Genomic DNA, 16,018 nt, shown 5'->3' with positions numbered 1-16,018 from the left:
TTTGTATAATAATCGGTTTTGGTTTAAATAACCAAGAGAAATAAAACATCAGCCAGATGATAAAATTAATTATCCGTATGCTATTCTCGACTATATGAGCTACTGGTATTTTATGCATTTCTTTATTAATTAGTACACGCATCAATAATTTCTCTGACGTCGCTTATTGCGCCAAGATCTCTTGCTCCGAAATCCGAAAATTTCGTCTCGACTTTCGCCGAGCCGTCGCGTACCATATTCAGTACCGTCTCGATTCCTGCTCCGTCAATCATTAATTTCACTTGCCACAATTTGATGGCATAATACTACCGTAGTACCGTAGTCTCACTATTTTACTCGTTGAAAGAAGTCTCAGAGATATCGAGCTACTGTACTATTCAAAAACATTTTTTCAAATAAACATTTAAAAACGAGATAATGAAATTTTCGTAGCGATTTGTGTTGGTACCGTTACAATCCACTTAGCACTTAGATATAATGTAAGTGAGGCAATGTACTTTAACTTTAACCTGTAGATATTCTATTAAGTGCAACCGGTAGTGCCGGCACCGCTTTGAATAACAAAACAATTTTTATGTAACATTGACGGTTCGTTTAAGTGATCGTTTCTACTTCTAAAGTACTAAAGGTGTCGAACAAGGTCCGGCAGAGAAGTGATCGACATCGTGGAAGTGGGCACGTTCATTAATTATTATTCCATTCCATTCTCGGAAGAGTGATCTTGAAAAGCGAGGTTAAATCCGCTGTTCCACTATTTTTTATTTTTCGAGTACTTTTAATATACGGGGTGATTAACAATTTTCGATTATACGTTAAGTGCACTTTTGTTTTCGGATAGATAACTTGTTGGCATTTAGGATTTAACTGAAGTGGGACATTGTTGGTTTATATCCTTCTTGGAATAAGAAAGCGAATATGTAAATAACGTTCTTTAAGAAAGTTGTGTACTTAGAAACGTTTTTAGATGGATTAATAGACAATAAAGTAAGTACATTTATGCACATGATTTTTGTTGCTAACACATTTATTTCTAAAATGTAATTTGCTGGATAAGTGATAATAACAAACTATACTTTGACACGTTCTTGAATATTATCAATTAAGTGAAATTTTGAAATGCATAGTAATAGTAATCTACAGTATAGTTAAAACAAATTTGAAAAAACCCAATTTATGTAAAAATAAATACAACCGTCATTTGGACATTTCATATTTTTTTGGGAATTAGTAGCAACGAATACTTTCTTTCTCTGTTTCTTTTTATCATTTCAGGTGTCATTTTTGGTTTTGTGTATTTTCTTGTCACTCTACGACGCTGCTTTCACCTAATATCATCATCATGGCATCTGATATCTACACTTCTAGCTAGGGGTCGACAAGACAAGAATTCTTGTCTTGACAACTTCTTGTCTTGTCTTGAGAAAAAATCAAGAAATTTAAAAAAATCTTTTCTTGGCGTTTTCTTGACATCTTATATCTTGTCTCGGCTCAAGAAATTTCAAGATCTTGAAATTTCTTGATTACCCGGTCGGGTGATTCCACGGCGACCTTTTTATTGCGTTGCGTGCTAACACGGCCTTCACTGTTACTGGGGGAGTCCCTGATCTGCATTTGTTCCCTGAAAAACCCAAAATTGATGTGTAGTTGCATGCTTACAATAAGCATTTTGTATGTTGCGCACATATTCTAAGCTTAGCTGTCCAGGATTTCATAAAAATTGCTGAGCCAAATCGAAACAGTTTAGACATCGAAAAGGATTTTGATTATTTGGAGGATGAGATCAAAGTAGAAAATGCTATACATGCTACTACTTTAGATTTTAACTCTCCTGTAAGTAAAATTAAATACCTTGTAAACAAATCAAAAACTCGGGGCAAATAAAACTTAAACTTAACAGTGCTTGCGAGGCCATAAATTGTAAGATGACTATGCCAGAACTAGATGTGTCTACAAGATGGCATTAAACTTTCTATATGGTAACATAGGGCTTAAGTGTAAAAAATGCTCAAAACTCTATTTTGTGACAACAACAAAAATCTAAATAATTGGAAAATGTTAGATAAAGAATGGTTGTGGCCAGTAAATTTTGTCAGTATCTGAGAAGGTTTAAAACACTTTCTTCAATTCCCGATGGGGAAAAATATTGCACGCTCCCATTGGTGGTAATTGGAGTAAATTTACTTTTGGACAAACTGGAAATATGGGCTCATGAACTTAATAATAAAATTGATAGAGACTCTACAGATGAGCAATGAATTTACTGCATTCAAGCTGCGAGAGAAAAAATACTGAAACACTGTAACAAAACTAATTGGATATATTGTTGTTATTTTGAATCCCCGCCATCAAGTAGAGGCATTTTGCTCTTCACCTTGGGAAAAGCTTCTATAATCAGAGGCAGTACAAAAATTTGAACAAATATTTAAAGCTAACTACTATAATAAATCCCAGAATGATCTATAGAATCCAATAACAGAGCCAGTACTTAGTCTGAAAAAAGAAGAACGAATTTGATTTACATCCTCCTACTCTATCTGTTATCCTTCGTAAGGATGTAGTGGCGTCATGTAAGTCGTTTGACTATTTCTATCCAATCCTCTCTCTCCTGTGCGTGTTGTTTTGCTTCGGAGAACGAGTAACCAGTCATGTCCCTTATTTGGTCCGACCATCGTAATGGAGATCTTCCTCTACCCTCTAAGTTGCCTTCAACTATCATTCGTTCCATGCCTTCCCTTCTTCTAGTTATGTGTCCAAAATATCTCAGTATATTTTGGTTGATAGTTGTGCTGAGTCTAGTTTTTATGTTAAGTTCGGATAATATTGAATTATTTGTGCGATGTGCGGTCATGGTATGCGCAACATTCTCCGGTAGACCCACATTTCAAATGCCATTATACGTTTTGCATCTGCTTTTTTGATGGTCCAAGTCTCTGAAGCGTAGGTGGCGATAGGAAATATTAACGCTCGAACAAGGCGCAATTTTGTGTTTTTTTGTAATGTAAATATTCTTCCATATTTTTGTAAGTTTGGCTGTTGCCGATCTGGCCATTATGATGCGTCTACGGATCTCCTCTTCGCATCCTCCACTGTTAGTAATAACGGTGCCTAAGTAATTAAATTGTCTGATCACTTCGTAACCTGCCAAGTTTCTTATCTCCGGTTGGTTGTTTCGGATTCTATCGATGATCGTTACTTTGGTTTACTGTTATTTATTTTCAAACCATATTCTGTACTGCCCGTTCCTAGCCTATTCATAATTTCTTCCAGTTCTTCTGGTGAAGACGCCAATATAACAGTGTCATCAGCATAACGCAGGTTTTTTATTTTTCTTCCTCCTATCGTTGCTCCACCTTGCCATTCCTCAAAAACTTAACGCATAATGTGTTCACTATATATAATGAATAGAATGGGGGATATTATACATTCCTGCCGCACTCCAGATTTTAATTTGAAGTTTTTTGAAAATACATTATTAACTCTTACATTAGCGGTGTTATTTACATAAAGTGCTTGTAATAGATAGATTAGATGTTCTGGCGTACCCATTTCTCTAAATATATGCCACATTTTATCCCATTTTACGTTATCGAAGGCCTTGGAGTAGTCAACAAAGCACAAATATGTTTCTATATTAAACTCTCGAGATTTTTCGATAATTTGACGAATATTAAGAATGTGTTCTCTTGTTCCCCTACCTGGGACGAATCCGCATTGTTCTTGTGGAAGTTGCGGTAAGAGAATGGATTTTAATTGATTTACATATTACTTGCCTATTTAAGAAAGCTGATAATGATAACTTTCAATCTTGGAAGTATGAAATTCAAAAATACTTAACCCAGTAAGCACAAGTACGTATATAAGACATACTAAGTACGTACTGATGGGACATAAAGTACGTACAATGTACATACTTTGCTGTACGAAGTACGTACTTAATACGTACATAAGACGTACATTTTCCAAATTATGGTACGTACCTAGTACGTACTGAAGGTACGTACCTAATACGTACTGACGGTACGTACCTAGTACGTACTGACGGTACGTACCTAGTAGATACATATTGAAGGTATGTACGTAGTACATACTATACAGTGATGAGCGCACTAATAACCGACAAAATAACGCAAAAGATGGAAAACATAGTAAGTTGTGAGATAAAAAGAGATTAACCTAGTGAAGGTGTTAAATTTAGCGATAGTAACTTGTAGATTGACATTATATTGATTGTTTCCCACCTTTAGACGTATCGGACGATTTTGAAAAATGCCACTGTCACAGTGACAGTTTTAGTTGACATACTCCTCTGATACGTCTAAAGGTGGGAAACAATCAATATAATATCAATTTATATGTTACTATCGCTAATTTTAACAACTCTACTAGTTTTATTTCTTTTTATCTCACAATTTAATATGTTTTCCATCTTTTGTGCTATGTTGCCGGTTATTAGCGCGCTCATCACTGTATATAGGTACATAATATTATGTACATACTATACACACTTATGATGATTTATGTAAATAAAAGTAAATATAGGTGAATATATCTTTATTATTTAAAAAATAAATAAATTCAATTTTTATTCTGATTCCTTTTCCTTGAAAGTTTTTAAGCGATCCCCGGCTCTCCTCAACCATCGTCCAATTTCTTGCTCCGCCACCTTCTTATCACTACATTTTTCACTTTTTATTGCAGCTTCTATAAAGAAAGAATATCAAATTATAAAAACTGTATACTTCTGATAAAGAATATTTTATCACAACCATCATCAACTGAAGCATTAATTAACCCATGGAAATACACCCATATAAATAAATAATACTGCTAAATGTATGTCTGCCTTGTGTGTCTCCGAAAATCAATTCATTTTTGCAACTGCTCTAAATATTTAGAAATTTAGAAGTGGGTTGTTTTTTACAATAATTTAAAAAAATCTGTTTTAAGACTGATGTCCCTCTAGTACGATTAAATGCTTTATTTTAAGCCCAACAAATTATAGTTAACTGTATAGTACATATCTTTGTTACATAATGCATTTAATTACAGTCAAATGTAGTTTAAATACAGTCAAATTTATGCAGTGCGCAAATGAAAATTCTTCGTGTCAGGAAAACAAATCCTATTAGTGTAAACCCCTTCAATGTCACATTTACTGCAAGACATGTAACCAGAATGACCTTTAGTACATATAATGTATGCTTTAGCAGGAGCATCACAAATAAAACCTTTAATTTTAATAAAATAAGTTCTACTTTCATATTTCATACCATTATTAATTATTTCTATGGCATCTTCTACAAATTTTTCTAAAAATAAATTAGAATCTTTGGGTTTCTCATAACCGTGATATATACCAACTATATCAACTGGCCCCTGTTTCGGATATAAACTGCATAAAATTGGATACACTTGACTGGATGAACTTTTTGAAAGTGGAAGACCATCTATATTAATTAAAATTTCTACAGTATCAAGACACTCTTCTCCAGAATACTGAGACAGTAGTTTTTGCAAACAATTTCTCAATCCAAAATGAATATAGTGACCTGAGTTTATTGGTTGTAGAATAGTTTTCCTTGGAGTGTGTAACAGAGTTCTAGCATCTCGGGGTAATTCAGGATGATATGGTTTTAAAATATTTAACAGGTCATTAATAGCCACTTGGAGTTCGAGTTTGGCAAGCGAGGCGAGAGGTCGTGTGGCAGGTGTATTGGCGATAAGGTAATTTCGAATTCGAAACCTATCACAATAAAAACACCGGTTTTTTAAAAGACCTATCGTTATCGATAATCGTTAAACTTAAAAAGCGTTCTTGTGCGAAATAAAAATAAACTTCTAAGTGTATAATAATAATATTTATATTAGTGCTGAGGTTAACATTTAATTTAAAATGGCCAGTGGCGGAACAGGAACAATCCGAAAGGAAACCTATAGAAAGAATGAAGAACTATCTGATAGTGGCGACGAAGAATCTAAGAAGAAAAAATATAAAGAAGATAAATTATATTTTGAAAAGAGTAACCTGACGAGACGAACACCGAATAAAAGCAACGACACAAATGAAGAGATGATAAAAATGATGCGGGAAGTTATGTGGAAAAATGATGAAATGATGGCAGAAATAAGAACCATACGGAAAGACCAAAAAGAAACGATGGAATATATTAAGGAGCTGAAAGAAAAAAACGAAAAATTGGAAGAAGGTTTAAAAATGGCAAACAATAGAATAGAACAATTGGAAAAAGATAGACGGAGAAATAATATAGTATTAAAAGGCCTAACACTAGATGCTACCGACGGAAAGCCTGTAAAGGAGTCAGTAGAACACTTCATAGGAAGAAATCTGAAATTAGAGGTCAGACTGAGAGGAGCGGTGAAGATCGGCGACCAAATCTTTGTAGCAGAAATGGAAAACCTAACGGATAAGATGAGTGTACTAAAAAACAAAGGAAAACTGAAAAATCTACAGGGACAAAAGGTGTATATAGAATCAGATTTAACAAGAAAGGAAAGGGAAATACAAGCAAAAATTAGGAAAATGGCAAAAGAAGAAAAAGACAAAGGTAATACTACGAAGATAGGATATATGAAACTCGAGATTAATGGAAAGGAGTGGAAATGGGACCATAATAAAGAGAAACTTATACTAACTCACAGAAATATCGGGGAAGGGACTTCAAAAAACTAAAAGAAAATAATGAGACCGGACCCACAACAATGACAACCAAGGCAATGAATGGGAAAAGCGATAGGGAAAAAGATGATGCAAAGGTAAACAAGGATGAAAATAGGAAAAAGGGGAAAGCTAGATTGCAGAAAAAAGGAGAGATAAAAATGGGAACATGGAATGTGAGAAGCATCAATGGAAAAGAGGAAGAACTGGTAGAAGATATGATAAGACAAAAAATAGAAATACTAGGAATAACAGAAACGAAGATGAAAGGAAAAGGTCTTAAGAAAATACACAAAGGATATTGGTTACTTTGGGTAGGAGCGGATACAAAAGAGAGAGCAAAAGAAGGAGTCGGGATAATAATTGCACCGAATAGACTACAACACGTTATAGAAGAAACATATGTTAACCAGAGAATATTATCGGTGAAAATTAAACTGATGGACGAAGAAATATGGACAATAATAACAGCCTACGGAGTAAATGAAGATGCAAGAAAGGAAGAGAAAGATAAATTTTTCGAGGAGCTCCAAATGCAAATTGATAATGGGGAAGAAAACATAATTGTAATGGGAGATCTAAATGGTAGAGTCGGAAACAACAACAGCGGAATTGAGGAGTGCATGGGAAAAGAAGGAGAAGAAATGCTAAACAGAAATGGTGAAAGAATAATAGAAATATGTATGGAGAATAAACTAGTTATAACAAATACAAAATTTAAACATAAAGAAGTACACAAATACACGAGAGTACAAGACAGCAGAAACGAAAAATCAATCATAGATTACTTTTTGGTAAGCAGCAACAAATGGAAAAGAGTACAGGATACGAAAGTGAAAAGAGGCTCGGAGATTGGCAGTGACCACCATCTAGTAATAATGAGAATGAGAACAACAGAGGAAAAAGAAGAAAAGAGAAGAAAGGTAGTAAATGAAAAAATAAAAAGTTACAAATTAAAAGAGGAAATATATAAGAAGAAATTCCAAGAAAAATTAGATAATACTTTGAAAGGTAGGGCAAAAAATACAAATATAGAAAAAAAATGGGAATATCTAAAAACCAGCATAATCAAAGCAGCTGAGGAAACTTGCGGGAAAGCAAAAATAGCAAACACTAACATGAGGAGAACAGAATGGTGGACGGAAGAAATACGAGAGAAAATAAAGAACAAAAAAGACAAATGGAAAAGATACCTAAGCACAAAACACCCGGAAGATTACGAAGCATATAAAGAAAAAAGGAAAGAGGTTAAAATAGCGGTGAAAGCAGGAAAGGAAAGGTCATGGGAGATATTTGGACAAAAAATGACAAAAAATTATAGGGAAAACCAAAAACTCTTCTACGGCGCATTAAAACAACTCAGACAAAAGAAAGAGCACACGATGCCGAATATAAAAGACAAGAATGGAAACGTACTAACAGAAGAAAAACAAATAATGGAAAGATGGAGAGAACATTTCAAAGAGCTAACTCATGTAGACAAGGACAACATAGGGGAGATACAAGAAAGGAATGAAGAACAACAAGTGGAATCCATAACAAGAGAGGAATTAGAGAAAGCAATAGAAAGAGTAAAACTGGGCAAAGCACCAGGCAAGGATCATATCACCCCGGAAATGATAAAATTCATGGGGACAGAGGGAATGGATAGCATGAAAGAACTAATGAATGATATCATAAATAGAGCAGAATTACCAAAGGACTGGAAGAAAGACATTATATTACCAATACACAAAAAGGGAGACAAGAGAAACTGTAATAATTACCGAGGTATCACCATATCAAGTATCCCTGGGAAGGTATTAGCAAGAATACTAGAGACAAGAATAAAAACACAAATAGAAACAACTATGGAAGACACACAGTGTGGATTCAGGAAGGACAGAAGCACGCAAGACCTAATATTCACATTAAGACAAGTAAGTGAGAAGGTAATCAAGAAAAATAGAGAGATACAGATGTGCTTCATTGACCTGGAAAAGGCGTTTGACAGAATCCGAAGAAAGGACGTTTGGAAGACACTAACAGAAAGGGGAGTCGACAGACACATAATAGAAGTAATAAAGGATATGTACAAAAATAATACAAATACAGTAAGAACCAATAACGAGGAATCCAGAGAATTTTCTACAAGTCAAGGCGTCAAACAGGGATGCGTGCTGAGTCCACTGCTATTCTCAGTGGTACTGGATGAAGCGATAAAGAAAGCCAAGAGAAGAATGAGAAAACTAACATTAGGATACTGGCAAATGAAACAGACTCAACTATCGGAGCTACTATTTGCAGACGACATGGTATTGATAGCAGAAAACAGAGAAGACTTACAGAACAATCTTGAAATCCTAGAAGAAGAACTATCAAACATAAATATGAAAATTAATACAGAGAAAACAAAAACAATGATAATTTCAAATACGAGGAAGACACACGCAATAGAATTAGACGGGAAACAACTAGAGCAAGTGGAATATTTTAAATACCTAGGAGTAATAATCGAATCAAATGGTAAACAAGACATGGAAATAAACGAGAGAATGGGACGAACAGGAAGCTTATTTAACACTATGAAAACAACATTTTTTGGGAAAAAAGGGATACCGGAAAAAGTAAAAACGGCAGTCGTTAAATCAGTAGTTAGACCAACAATCATGTATAGCAGCGAGACATGGACATTGACGGGGAGACAAAAATCCAGAGTCAATGCTATGGAAATGAGGTTCCTGAGGAAAATAGCAAACAGAAAAAGGACAGACAAAATACGAAACGAAACAATTAGACAAAACCTAAAACTAGAACCAATCAATGAAAAAATAGTAGAAGGACAACTTAGATGGTTCGGGCACGTGTGTAGAATGTCGAACGAGAGGCTAACAAAACGAGTGTTCGAAACGAGAGTGCAGGGGAAAAACAAAAGAGGGAGACCAAGAGTTATGTGGGTAGATGAAATCAGGAAAGAAGTCGAGAAGAAGGGATTGACATTGGAAAGTGCAAGAAACCTAGCGCAAGATCGGAAAGCATGGAGACTACAATGCCAAACTCAACTCCACCAGCCTTACACCTAAAGGTAGAAAGGCTTAGGACTAAGTAAGTAAGTAATAGCCACATGTCTAATATTATGTTTACAGCACCATTCTGATAAGCTACTGGTAAGACTTTTATGTAGTATCCTCCGTAGTATCACTAATACATTTTTCATCTTCTAATAATATATTCTCCTATTCAAAACAGAGTGTGTCTGAAAGAGAGTGTGGTAATGGATGATGTTCTAAATTTTCAAAAACATCCATTGAAGTATCATTAGTGTCTGTCATATCCATAGTTTTATTATCTAAACTAGTATTTCACTTTTCACTGAAATATTAAAACTAGATATTTTTTGCACATTCATTTGCTTAAATCGTTTCAATTGCTTTGTAGCATTTTTGTAATGTTTACTATTTGATGACATGTCTAAAATTTAAAATAGATACCTACCTAAATGATGAATTAATTGTTAATATTACCTTTTTATTCACCAATATGAAAAAAAATTCATATTTGAAGTACAAAAACAAGCAAAACTTATGACTCTTAAAGTTTGCCAAATGGTTTTGTTTTAAATATACTTATTTTTTATTTAATTTTATTTATCTAACTTCCTCGCCCACAAAATACATTTTTCAGTATGACTATAATAAGTTAAAAAACACTCACCTCAATAAGATAACAGGAAACCACACTAAGCTCCAACACCAAAAATAAGTAAAAAAAAATCTAAATGAAACTGTCTTGCAATGAATTATCACATCAAAACTGTACTCGAGGTGGAAGGAAAGTTCCTAACCAAATAAATTAGGTTAGGTTAACATAACCTGACATAATAAATATGCCTTAGCTCTTCTTTCTCATGGTACATACTTGGACGTAATAGTACGTACTTAGTACGTACTCTTCTGTACGTACTGGTATGTACCCCAGTGTACGTACTTAAAACGTACATTTTACATCATGTACGTACAGTACCAAAATTGTACGTACTCAAAACGTACTGTGCTGTTTGGGAAATGAGCCTAGGTCAGAAGATTTTGACAATATACATACTTGATTTGTGGAGAAGACACGAAAATATCTACCCGTCATTATGAAAAATGGCCAAGGATTTTCTCGAAACGCCAGCAACACCTGTACCTGCAGAACGGCTATTTTCAAGAGCAACTTTAACAATAACAAAGCCAAGAAATCAGCTAGGCGTTGACTCCATAAGAAGTGTTATCTGCCTTAGTTCATGGCTTATCAATTCCGATTTAAAAATGTGCTAAATTTGTTATTTAAAATAAAATCTAGTTTTCATTATTAGGTAGTTTATTTATTAAAAAATATTTCAAGATTTCTTGTTTTCTTGACTAGAAGTCTTGGTATTGACATACAATTTCTTGTCTTGTCTTGAAATCTAAAATTACTTCTTGTCTTGATCTTGTCTTGAAATCAAGACAAGCTCTTAAAATTTTCAAGAAGTTGGCGACCCCTACTTCTAGCGGAGTGATTGCCGCCCTCTTTGGGCTCTTCCGAATCATTTGTCGCGGTAAATTATTCCTTATTAACATTGTGCTTTAGAATTGGTTGTGTGACTTGGCATGTTCTACAATATTTCTCCACTTGTTCCTGTTTCTCTTTATGTTTACCCATTCTTCAACTCATATTTTCTTAAGGTCCTTAACTATCTGGTTCTCCCATCTTGTTGTAGGTCTTTCTCGTGATCTGCCCCGTACTGGTCTCTATTTGGTGATTTTCTTGATAACTGCTTCTTCCCCTTTCAAAAGTTCTCTTACTTTGTAGTTCATTAGTAGTTCTCTAAATTCATTAATACCTAGTAGGTCTGGATCCCGCGTATGAAAAAAAAGTTGATTAATAGCAAGCTGAAAATTTGTTAATAGCTTAAGGGTGTCTAGTCGGACAAACTTTGATATATGGGAACACTGGAACAGGGGATGTTTTAATTGTGGAACAGGTTAAAAATTTGGAACGGTCAGACCACGAAAAAGGCACATGTATTTTGTCCGACAGAACAGACTTAAACTCTCCGAATAGAGATTAAACTCTCATGCAAAAATCAGACTGCTATTTATCACCAAATGGGCGTTTTAATGAGTGGAACATGTCGAATATGTGAAATGACAGGAATTATGACAGGTGATAAATAGCAGTCTGATTTTTGCATGAGAGTTTAATCTCTGTTCGGAGAGTTTAAGTCTGTTCTGTCGGACAAAATAAATGTGCCGTTTTCGTGGTTTGACCGTTCCAAATTTTTAACCTGTTCAACAATTAAAACTGCCCCTGTTACAGTGTTCCCATATATCAAAGGTTACCCGACTAGACACCCTTAAGCTATTAACAAATTTTCAGCTTGCTATTAATCAACTGTTTTTTCATACGCGGGATCCAGACCTATAAGTTGAGTGGGTCTGCTATTCTCCGAATTATTTTTCTCTATAGCATCCTAAACGAGACACTAAATCCGGATGAAAAAATTAAAACTCGTATAGAAATTGCAAGAGGAGCATTTATGAAATTTGGATGTGTCATGAGCAAATCTCAGCAAATTTACAACTAAGAATCTAGTTCCTAAAATATTATGTGTATCCTGTATTACTATATGGATGTGAAACCTGGATCATGAAAGTTAACATGATGAACAAATTAGAAGCCTTCGAGATGTGATGATATCGAAGAATGCTCAGAATATCTTGGGTTCAACGCATTTCACACAAAGAAGTCCTAAACAGAGTCGGTCAAGGCAAAGATGACTTAATCAAGATGATAAAAAATAGAGAACCTGAATATCTCGGGTATACAATGAGAGGTAGCAGATACAGACTGCTGCAGTTTATACTCAACGGAAAGATCGATTGAAAAAGAGGAATTGGTAGGAACAAATATTCATGCTCCTAAAACTCCGCCTGTGGTGACAAATGGGTGAATCGAGTAGCTCAGGAGTCACCACTGCCGGTCCTAAGCCCGGATAAAGGAGGAAGGTTGGGCAGTGGGCTGACAACCCACTCCCGAAAAAAAAAACACACTGTTACGAAACCTGAACATTTGCCTCGGAATACAGGACGGAACTTTCGGAAACGACTCAAGCTACGAAACATGGACTATGCATTTGGAAACTGGAATGTGAGGACGCTAAATAGACCAGGAGCTGAAACCGCACTTCTGCAAGAACTATAAAGATATAAGCTCATGATTACTGCTCTTCAGGAGACAAGATGGCTGGGGAAAGGTGTCAGGGACACTAATGCCCGGTTGCACCAACAGATCTTTAGCTTAAGTCGAGAATATCATAAAAATTAATATAATATAATTATAATATATTACAATAAGAATACCATAATATAACAATAGATATAATAGATAATAAGGTAAGAATCTAAAATTATGGTTTTACGTAAGTGATACTCAAGGAGGCCCTATTTATAAGTAGAGCTTAGCTAAGCTGGAGCTTAAGATCTGTTGGTGCAACCAGGCATTAGACGCACACAATTCTATATAGTGGGAAGGAACAAGGAAGCAAAGAATATGGGGTCGCATTTGTGGTGGATAATGATTTTAAGTCAAAAATCATCGACTTCCAGGCAGTCCACTTTGTTTAGGAAATATCCACTTTGTTTTCCATTCCAATTCCTCCAGCTCATCCTAGGGCAGTCCCATTCCTCCCATCATTTTTAGTTGGTATATCTATAGGCTTTATCTTGGCATAGATGGATAACTAAATTTTCTTGCTTAGTTCATTTAATTTCTTTAAGCATTCCAATACCAACTTCTAACTGTGGAAGTAAATGTAAACCTGTTTCTTTTTCTAACTTTTTCGATTTTTAACTAACTTTTCGATAATGATTTTCAACGAAAACTTTTCGTTTATAAATTTGAAAAAGTCTGTGCGTTATTGCGTTGCCGCTCCTGCAATACTTAGAGCAGGTGTATCGATGGATTCTTATGTAGTTTTGCCTTCTGAATCCAAATCTGAAAACGGCATTTCGATATATCTAACCATCTTCGAGATAATCGACCTCAAAGTCTAAAATGTGACGTCACAATCCGGTTATCTCCTACTCGTACAGACGCACTAAACGTCAGCTCAAATGGTTGATTAGGAAGTAGGCTACTTTTTTTTTTAAATCTTGATTTGCCAAGCATAGGTTATTTACATTTGAGTTTGACACTTCGTGAATTTCAAACTAAATTTTAAATTAAGTATTAATAAAACATCAATGACATTTGATAGTGAATTTAATTATTATATAAAATAAATAAAATGTTCAAAAATACAATTTTAGTATAAATATTTTAAAAGCAATAATTTATTAACAGTTTTAAAAAGGTTTATACCAGTATAAATACGGCCTCCCCTTTATGATAAATGGACTGTTCCATTTGCTATAAAATTAAAATATTATGTATACCTAGTCGTTCCCTAAACTCGACACAACTGGCTAGTGATTGTAGAAGGTAATTTTTTTGTTTTTTGAGAATTTTGCCGAAATTGGCAAAATTACTAATTATTTAGTAATAATTATTAACTATTTAGAAATTATTTTTTTGTCGAATTGGCAAAATTATTGACTAAAATCACTAGCCAGTATTGTGTCTGTGTACATCCTTCTAATGGAAATAAATATTTGAAGATTTTTCTCAAATTATGGATACCAAGAACATTTTCATTTATAACTCTTTTATTTTTAATTTGACAAATAAAAGTTATTCTTCATAAAAAGCTCTTCTTGTTCTAAGATTTATGATGCAACCGTGTCCCAAAAGTAGGGGAACGGTCGAATATTTCGCAAACTAAACATCGGATGGAAAAACTGAAAAATACGTGTTCAATCATTTTCAAAAATCTATCTAATGACACCAAACACCAACTCCCACTACACCCCCTGGAGGTGGGGTGGGTGGTAACTTTAAAATCTTAAATGGAAACCCCTAGTTTTTCTTGCAGATTTGTATTCGTTACGTAAAAGTAAGCAATTTTATGCAAGACTTTTTTCGAACTGTGGATAGATGGCGCTATAATTGGGAAAAACGATTTATCCTGATACCATAGGTAAATTATAGAAACGGTCTAATATCTCGAGAAATACACTTCCAAATAAGAAACCAAAAAATAGGTTTTTAATATTTTTCGAAAACCTATCGATAAACATTAAACATGACCCTCCAACCCACCCCCTGGAGGTGGGGTGGGGGGTAATTTTAAAATCTTAAATAGCAACCCCCACTTTTTATTGCAGATTCGAATTCGTCATGAAAAATTAAGCAACATTTATTCGAAACATTTTTTAAAAATGCTGATAGATGGCGCTAATAAATCGTATTTTTCTAATTAAAGCGCCATCTATCAACAATTCTAAAAAATGTTTCGAATAAATGTTGCTTAGTTTTCATGACAAATCCGAATCTGTAATAAAAAGTGGGGTTGGCTATTTAATATTTTAAAGTTACCCCCCACCCCACCTCCAGGGGGTGGGTTGGAGAGTCATGTTTAGTGTTATTCGATAGGTTTTCGAAAAGTATTAAAAAAAATTGTTTGGTTTCTCATTAGGAAGTGTATTTCTCGAGATATTAGACCGTTTCTATAATTTACCCATGGTATCAGGATAAATCGTTTTTCCCAATTATAGCGCCATCTATCCACAGTTCGAAAAAATGTCTTGAATAAAAGTTGCTTACTTTTACGTAACGAATCCAAATCTGCAAGAAAATCTAGGGGCTTCCATTTGAGATTTTAAAGTTACCCCCCACCCCACCTCCAGGGGGTGTAGTGGAGGTTGGTGTTTGGTGTCATTGGATAGATTTTTGAAAATGATTGAACACGTATTTTTCAGTTTTTCTATCCTATGTTCAGTTCACGAAATATTCGACCGTTCCACTACTTTTGGGACACCTTGTATAAAATTTTATTAATTTTATACGAGGTATATAAAAAATGTGAATTTCGATCAAGAGTAAACTACCTTTATAATTCATAACATTTAAATTAGAATGATATAATTGCACATTAAAACATAATTATTAATTCTAAACTACTTTTCATAATAGAAATTTTCCATATTATGAATTAAAATACGTAAATATACAAAGTTTTCGTTATGACAATACTCGCATTTTCAGCTTGTTATACATGTTTTCTTATATAAATAACCAATGTCCAAATTAATAGTTCCTTTCTTTAAATCTCATAATGTGAATTAATAAAGGATATAAAAACAATATATTCATGTTTGTTTCTAGAGTGTTAAGTACTTATCGGCAATTTGTGTTTAAAAACTTTTATTTTCAAATGATTGATTGTGTTGTAGTATATAT

The 16,018-nt window shown here is 34.2% G+C and overlaps 1 protein-coding gene across 1 annotated transcript in view; it reads left to right on the top strand.

Annotated features, from left to right (window-relative positions):
- Nucleotides 1-276: 276 nt before the first annotated feature.
- Nucleotides 277-16,018, top strand: part of LOC114334656 (dual oxidase maturation factor 1) — a 436,984-nt gene continuing 421,242 nt past the window's right edge. Inside the window, exon 1 of the mRNA XM_028284749.2 lies at nucleotides 277-984. The gene's annotated coding sequence lies outside the window, so the exon portion shown is untranslated. The remainder of the gene's footprint in view (nucleotides 985-16,018) is intronic.

Source organism: Diabrotica virgifera, chromosome 6 (genome assembly GCF_917563875.1).
Source record: "Diabrotica virgifera virgifera chromosome 6, PGI_DIABVI_V3a".
Classification (NCBI taxonomy): domain Eukaryota; kingdom Metazoa; phylum Arthropoda; class Insecta; order Coleoptera; family Chrysomelidae; genus Diabrotica; species Diabrotica virgifera.
The sequence above is the reverse complement of the archived record's forward strand: the minus strand, read 5'-3'. Positions and strand labels throughout refer to the sequence as shown.